We start from the raw sequence: 7,127 nt of genomic DNA, 5'->3' as shown, positions 1-7,127 counted from the left end.
ACACTACAAAGCAAGCAAACGCAGTTGCAGCTCGGTTTTGCGATTTTTTTGCAGTCAACTCGGAGGATCAGCGGCTCGGTTGGTCGGAGACACAGTCGGTCGGAGGCTCGGTCAGTCGGTCGGAAGCTCGGTCCGTCGGAGACTCGGTCGTTCGGTCGGAGACTCGGTCGGTCGGAGACTCGGTCGGTCGGAGACTCGGTCGGTTGGAGACTCGGTCGGTCGGAGACTCGGTCGGTCGAAGATTCAGTCGGTCAGTCGGACACATGGTCGGTCAGAGACTCGGTCGGTTGGTCGGTGGCTCAGTCGGTCGGAGATTCAGTCGGTCGGAGAATCGGTCGGTCGGAGATTCGGTCGGTCGGAGATTCGGTCGGTCGGAGATTCGGTCGGTCGGAGATTCGGTCGGTCGGAGATTCGGTCGGTCGGAGACTCGGTCGGTCGATCGGCGACACGGTCGGTCGGTTGGAGACTCGGTCGGTCGGAGGCTCAGTCGGTCGGTCGGAGACTCGGTCGGTCGGAGGCTCGGTCGGTCGGTCGGAGACTCGGTCGGTCGGAGACTCGGTCGGTCGAAGATTCAGTCGGTCAGTCGGAGACATGGTCGGTCAGAGACACGGTCGGTTGGTCGGTGGCTCAGTCGGTCGGAGATTCAGTCGGTCGGAGAATCGGTCGGTCGGAGATTCGGTCGGTCGGAGATTCGGTCGGTCGGAGACTCGGTCAGTCGATCGGCGACACGGTCGGTTGGAGACTCGGTCGGTTGGTCGGAGGCTCAGTCGGTCGGTCGGAGACACGGTCGGTCGGAGATTCGGTCAGTCGGTCGGTGACTCGGTCGGTCGGTCGGAGACTCGGTCGGTCGGTTGGAGACTCGGTCGGTCGGAGACTCGGTCGGTCGAAGATTCAGTCGGTCAGTCGGACACATGGTCGGTCAGAGACTCGGTCGGTTGGTCGGTGGCTCAGTCGGTCGGAGATTCAGTCGGTCGGAGAATCGGTCGGTCGGAGATTCGGTCGGTCGGAGATTCGGTCGGTCGGAGATTCGGTCGGTCGGAGATTCGGTCGGTCGGAGACTCGGTCGGTCGATCGGCGACACGGTCGGTCGGTTGGAGACTCGGTCGGTTGGTCGGAGGCTCGGTCGGTCGGAGGCTCGGTCGGTCGGTCGGAGACTCGGTCGGTCGGAGACTCGGTCGGTCGAAGATTCAGTCGGTCAGTCGGAGACATGGTCGGTCAGAGACACGGTCGGTTGGTCGGTGGCTCAGTCGGTCGGAGATTCAGTCGGTCGGAGAATCGGTCGGTCGGAGAATCGGTCGGTCGGAGATTCGGTCGGTCGGAGATTCGGTCGGTCGGAGACTCGGTCAGTCGATCGGCGACACGGTCGGTTGGAGACTCGGTCGGTTGGTCGGAGGCTCAGTCGGTCGGTCGGAGACACGGTCGGTCGGAGATTCGGTCAGTCGGTCGGTGACTCGGTTGGTCGGTCGGAGACACGGTCGGTCGGAGACTCGGTCGGTCAGTCGGAGACTCGGTCGGTCGCAGACTCGGTCGGTCGGAGATTCAGTCGGTCGGTCGGAGATTCGGTCGGTCGGCGATTTGGTCGGTCAGAGACTCGGTCGGTCGGTGACTCGGTTGGTCGGAGACTCAGTCGGTCGGTCGGAGACTCGTTCGTTCGGAGGCTCGGTCGGTCGGTGGCTCGGTTGGTCGGAGATTCGGTAGGTTGGAGACTCGCTCGGTCGGAGACTCGCTCGGTCGGAGATTCGGTCGGTCGGAGACTCGGTCGGTCGGAGACTCGGTCGGTCGGAGGTTCGGTCGGTCGGAGGTTCGGTCGGTCGGAGGTTCGGTCGGTCGGAGGTTCGGTCGGTCGGATGTTCGGTCGGTCGGAGGTTCGGTCGGTCGGAGGTTCGGTCGGTCGGAGGTTCGGTCGGTCGGAGGTTCGGTCGGTCGGAGGTTCGGTCGGTCGGAGACTCGGTCGGTCGGAGTCTCGGTCGGTCGGAGGTTCGGTCGGTCGGAGGTTCGGTCGGTCGGAGGTTCGGTCGGTCGGAGGTTCGGTCGGTCGGAGGTTCGGTCGGTCGGAGGTTCGGTCGGTCGGAGGTTCGGTCGGTCGGAGGTTCGGTCGGTCGGAGGTTCGGTCGGTCGGAGGTTCGGTCGGTCGGAGGTTCGGTCGGTCGGAGGTTCGGTCGGTCGGAGGTTCGGTCGGTCGGAGGTTCGGTCGGTCGGAGGTTCGGTCGGTCGGTTAGAGGCTCGGTCGGTCGGAGAATCGATCGGTTGGTGACTCGGTCGGTCGGTCTGTGGCTCGGTCGGAGATTCGGTCGGTCAAAGAGTCGGTCGGTCGGAGGTTCGGTCGGTCGGAGACTCGGTTGGTCGGTTGGAGGCTCGGTCGGTCGGAGAATCGGTCGGTTGGAGACTCGGTCGGTGGCTCGGTCGGTCGGAGATTTGGTCGGTCGAAGACTCGGTCGGTCGGAGATTCGGTCGGTCGGTCGGAGACTCGGTCGGTCGGAGAATCGGTCGGTTGTAGACTCGGTCGGTCGGTGGCTCGGTCGGTTGGAGACTCGGTCGGTTGGAGACTCGGTCGGTCGGAGACTCGGTCAGTCGATCGGAAACTCAGTCGGTCGGAGACTCGGTCGGTCGGTGACTCGGTCATTTGGAGATTCAGTTGGTCGGTGGCTCGGTCAGAGATTCGGTCGGTCGGAGGTTCAGTCGGTCAGTCGGAGGCTCGGTCGATCGGTCGGAGGTTCGGTCGGTCGGTGTTTCGGTCGGTCGGAGACTCGGTCGGTCGGAGAATAGCTCGGTCGGTCGGAGACTCAGTCGGTCGGAGACTCAGTCGGTCGGAGAATCAGTCGGTCGGAGAATCAGTCGGTCGGTGGCTCGGTCGGTCGGAGATTCGGTCGGTCAGAGATTCAGTCGATTGGAGACTCGGTCGATCGGAGATTCAGTCGGTCGGTCGGAGATTTGATCGATCGGCGATTCGGTCGGTCGGAGACTCGGTCGGTCGGAGACTCGGTCGGTCGGAGACTCGGTCGGTCGGAGACTCGGTCGGTCGGAGGCTCGGTCGGTCGGAGGCTCGGTCGGTCGGAGACTCGGTCGGTCGGAGATTCGGTCGGTCGGTCGGAGGCTCGGTCAGTCGGTCGGAGGCTCGGTCGGTCGGAGACTCGGACGGTCGGTCAGAGACTCGGTCAGTCGGAGATTCGGTCGGTCGGAGATTCGGTCGGTCGGAGACTCGGTCGGTCGGAGGCTCGGTCAGTCAGTCAGTGCTCAGTCGGTCGGAGATTCGGTCGGTCGGTCGGAGACTCGGTCAGTCGGAGATTCAGTCGATCGGTCGGAGACTCGGTCGGTCGGAAGCTCGGTCGGTCGGAGACTCGATCGGTCGGTCGGAGGCTCGGTCGGTCGGAGACTCGGTCGGTCGATCGGAGACTCGGTCGGTCGGAAGCTCGGTCAGTCGGAGACTCGATCGGTCAGAGATTCGGTCGGTCGGAGGTTCGGTCGGTCGGTCAGAGACTCGGTTGGTCGATTGGAGGCTCGGTCGGTCAGAGAATCGGTCGGTTTGAGACTCGGTCGGTGGCTCGGTCGGTCGGAGATTCGGTCGGTCGAAGACTCGGTCGGTCGAAGACTCGGTCGGAGACTCGGTCAGTCGGAGAATCGGTCGGTTGTAGACTCGGTCGGTGGCTCGGTCGGTCGGAGAATCGGTCGGTTGTAGACTCGGTCGGTCGGAGACTCGGTCGGTTGGAGACTCGGTCGGTCGGAGACTCGGTCAGTCGATCGGAAACTCGGTCGGAGACTCGGTCGGTCGGTGACTCGGTCATTTGGAGATTCAGTTGGTCGGTGGCTCGGTCAGAGATTCGATCAGTCGGAGGTTCAGTCGGTCGGTCGGAGACTCGGTCGGTCGGAGGCTCGGTCGGTCGGTCGGAGACTCGGTCGGTCGGAGACTCGGTCGGTCGAAGATTCAGTCGGTCAGTCGGAGACATGGTCGGTCAGAGACTCGGTCGGTTGGTCGGTGGCTCAGTTGGTCGGAGATTCAGTCGGTCGGAGAATCGGTCGGTCGGAGATTCGGTCGGTCGGAGATTCGGTCGGTCGGAGATTCGGTCGGTCGGAGATTCGGTCGGTCGGAGACTCGGTCGGTCGGAGACTCGGTCAGTCGATCGGCGACACGGTCGGTCAGTTGGAGACTCGGTCGGTTGGTCGGAGGCTCAGTCGGTCGGTCGGAGACACGGTCGGTCGGAGATTCGGTCAGTCGGTCGCTGACTCGGTCGGTCGGAGACACGGTCGGTCGGAGACTCGGTCGGTCAGTCGGAGACTCGGTCGGTCGCAGACTCGGTCGGTTGGAGATTCAGTCGGTCGGTCGGAGATTCGGTCGGTCGGCGATTTGGTCGGTCAGAGACTCGGTCGGTCGGTGACTCGGTTGGTCGGAGACTCAGTCGGTCGGTCGGAGACTCGTTCGTTCGGAGGCTCGGTCGGTCGGTGGCTCGGTTGGTCGGAGATTCGGTAGGTTGGAGACTCGCTCGGTCGGAGATTCGGTCGGTCGGAGATTCGGTCGGTCGGAGACTCGGTCGGTCGGAGACTCGGTCGGTCGGAGGTTCGGTCGGTCGGAGGTTCGGTCGGTCGGAGGTTCGGTCGGTCGGAGGTTCGGTCGGTCGGAGGTTCGGTCGGTCGGAGGTTCGGTCGGTCGGAGGTTCGGTCGGTCGGAGGTTCGGTCGGTCGGAGGTTCGGTCGGTCGGAGGTTCGGTCGGTCGGAGGTTCGGTCGGTCGGAGGTTCGGTCGGTCGGAGGTTCGGTCGGTCGGAGGTTCGGTCGGTCGGAGGTTCGGTCGGTCGGAGGTTCGGTCGGTCGGAGGTTCGGTCGGTCGGAGGTTCGGTCGGTCGGAGGTTCGGTCGGTCGGAGGTTCGGTCGGTCGGAGGTTCGGTCGGTCGGAGGTTCGGTCGGTCGGAGGTTCGGTCGGTCGGAGGTTCGGTCGGTCGGAGGTTCGGTCGGTCGGAGGTTCGGTCGGTCGGAGGTTCGGTCGGTCGGAGGTTCGGTCGGTCGGAGACTCGGTTGGTCGGTTAGAGGCTCGGTCGGTCGGAGAAGCGATCGGTTGGTGACTCGGTCGGTCGGTCTGTGGCTCGGTCGGAGATTCGGTCGGTCAAAGAGTCGGTCGGTCGGAGGTTCGGTCGGTCGGAGACTCGGTTGGTCGGTTGGAGGCTCGGTCGGTCGGAGAATCGGTCGGTTGGAGACTCGGTCGGTGGCTCGGTCGGTCGGAGATTTGGTCGGTCGAAGACTCGGTCGGTCGGAGATTCGGTCGGTCGGTCGGAGACTCGGTTGGTCGGTGACTCGGTCGGTCGGTGGCTCGGTCGGTCGGAGACTCGGTCGGTTGGAGACTCGGTCGGTCGGAGACTCGGTCAGTCGATCGGAAACTCAGTCGGTCGGAGACTCGGTCGGTCGGTGACTCGGTCATTTGGAGATTCAGTTGGTCGGTGGCTCGGTCAGAGATTCGGTCGGTCGGAGACTCGGTCGGTCGGAGGCTCGGTCGGTCGGAGACTCGGTCGGTCGGAGATTCGGTCGGTCGGTCGGAGACTCGGTCGGTCGGAGAATAGCTCGGTCGGTCGGAGACTCAGTCGGTTGGAGACTCAGTCGGTCGGAGACTCAGTCGGTCGGAGAATCAGTCGGTCGGAGAATCAGTCGGTCGGTGGCTCGGTCGGTCGGAGATTCGGTCGGTCAGAGATTCAGTCGATTGGAGACTCGGTCGATCGGAGATTCAGTCGGTCGGTCGGAGATTTGATCGATCGGCGATTCGGTCGGTCGGAGACTCGGTCGGTCGGAGACTCGGTCGGTCGGTCGGAGACTCGGTCGGTCGGTCGGAGGCTCGGTCGGTCGGAGACTCGGTCGGTCGGAGGCTCGGTCGGTCGGAGACTCGGTCGGTCGGAGATTCGGTCGGTCGGTCGGAGGCTCGGTCAGTCGGTCGGAGGCTCGGTCGGTCGGAGACTCGGACGGTCGGTCAGAGATTCGGTCGGTCGGAGATTCGGTCGGTCGGAGACTCGGTCGGTCGGAGGCTCGGTCAGTCAGTCAGTGCTCAGTCGGTCGGAGATTCGGTCGGTCGGTCGGAGACTCGGTCGGTCGGAGATTCAGTCGATCGGTCGGAGACTCGGTCGGTCGGAAGCTCGGTCGGTCGGAGACTCGATCGGTCGGTCGGAGGCTCGGTCGGTCGGAGACTCGGTCGGTCGATCGGAGACTCGGTCGGTCGGAAGCTCGGTCGGTCGGAGACTCGATCGGTCAGAGATTCGGTCGGTCGGAGGTTCGGTCGGTCAGAGACTCGGTTGGTCGATTGGAGGCTCGGTCGGTCAGAGAATCGGTCGGTTTGAGACTCGGTCGGTGGCTCGGTCGGTCGGAGATTCGGTCGGTCGAAGACTCGGTCGGTCGAAGACTCGGTCGGAGACTCGGTCAGTCGGAGAATCGATCGGTTGTAGACTCGGTCGGTGGCTCGGTCGGTCGGAGAATCGGTCGGTTGTAGACTCGGTCGGTCGGAGACTCGGTCGGTTGGAGACTCGGTCGGTCGGAGACTCGGTCAGTCGATCGGAAACTCGGTCGGAGACTCGGTCGGTCGGTGACTCGGTCATTTGGAGATTCAGTTGGTCGGTGGCTCGGTCGGAGTTCAGTCGGTCGGTCGGAGACTCGGTCGGTCGGAGGCTCGGTCGGTCGGTCGGAGACTCGGTCGGTCGGAGACTCGGTCGGTCGAAGATTCAGTCGGTCAGTCGGAGACATGGTCGGTCAGAGACTCGGTCGGTTGGTCGGTGGCTCAGTCGGTCGGAGATTCAGTCGGTCGGAGAATCGGTCGGTCGGAGATTCGGTCGGTCGGAGATTCGGTCGGTCGGAGATTCGGTCGGTCGGAGACTCGGTCGGTCAGAGACTCGGTCAGTCGATCGGCGACACGGTCGGTCGGTTGGAGACTCGGTCGGTTGGTCGGAGGCTCAGTCGGTCGGTCGGAGACACGGTCGGTCGGAGATTCGGTCAGTCGGTCGGTGACTCGGTCGGTCGGTCGGAGACACGGTCGGTCGGAGACTCGGTCGGTCAGTCGGAGACTCGGTCGGTCGCAGACTCGGTCGGTCGGAGATTCAGTCGGTCGGTCGGAGATTCGGTCGGTCGGCGATTTGGTCGGATCAGAGACTCGGTCGGTCGGTG

The sequence above is a fragment of the Pristiophorus japonicus genome, chromosome 5 (genome assembly GCF_044704955.1).
Source record: "Pristiophorus japonicus isolate sPriJap1 chromosome 5, sPriJap1.hap1, whole genome shotgun sequence".
NCBI classification, from domain to species: domain Eukaryota; kingdom Metazoa; phylum Chordata; class Chondrichthyes; family Pristiophoridae; genus Pristiophorus; species Pristiophorus japonicus.
This window is presented reverse-complemented; position numbering follows the sequence as displayed.